Source organism: Octopus bimaculoides, chromosome 4, assembly GCF_001194135.2.
Source record: "Octopus bimaculoides isolate UCB-OBI-ISO-001 chromosome 4, ASM119413v2, whole genome shotgun sequence".
NCBI lineage: Eukaryota > Metazoa > Mollusca > Cephalopoda > Octopoda > Octopodidae > Octopus > Octopus bimaculoides.
Window position 1 is genome coordinate 139,076,732 of NC_068984.1, and position 692 is coordinate 139,077,423.

The 692-nt window shown below is 34.5% G+C and overlaps 1 long non-coding RNA gene across 1 annotated transcript in view; it reads left to right on the top strand.

Moving 5' to 3' along the window:
• Positions 1–692, top strand: part of LOC106872755 (uncharacterized) — an 81,814-nt gene that overhangs the window by 2,631 nt on the left and 78,491 nt on the right. The gene's annotated exons all lie outside the window — the stretch shown is intronic.

Here is a 692-nt window from a genome sequence, read left to right on the forward strand (position 1 = left end):
TATATATATATATATATGATTCTTCATAAAAATACGGGGGAAAGCTGAAAAGTTCCTAGCGTTGGATAAAAGAAAATACAGGAGTTACAGGGTTAGTAAATTATGATTTTATTCAACATATGCTATTCCTCGCTCAGATTAACACACTTATTGCAGTGGTCCTTCAGTCTTTCTAAGACCTGTAAAAGAACTCGGAAGTTTGGGCCTCCAACCAGACATGTCGCGATAGCCTTAATGTCAGGAATTTTTCAGCAACGCCTTGTATCAAGAGTGGTTTAGTATATGACGAAATCCCGCTTGTTGATGTGGGATCACCACCCCAAACTTTCAAAGTTTATTTCATGCCATGCATCGCTTTGGTTAATTTGTCTGAGCGGCAGAGGCCCTAACATGGTCTGGTGCTGTTGTGAAAAGTTAAAGCTATTAAAATAAAACTTAAGAGTATATTACCACTTTTCAGTTTTTAATGTTGCGTTTGCAATGTTATAAGTTACATGAACGCTTCTAGGACCATAAAATAGATTTTATTCCCAAATTATATTCATGAGTGTTAATATGTGTGGCGGTGCATGACAAATAATATATTGAATATCCATACGTTTTCGAAACCTATGCTTTTCTTTTGCAAGTGTTCTGAGACAAAATAACCAGTCTGTTTAAGATAATAGAATATACATATATATATATATATA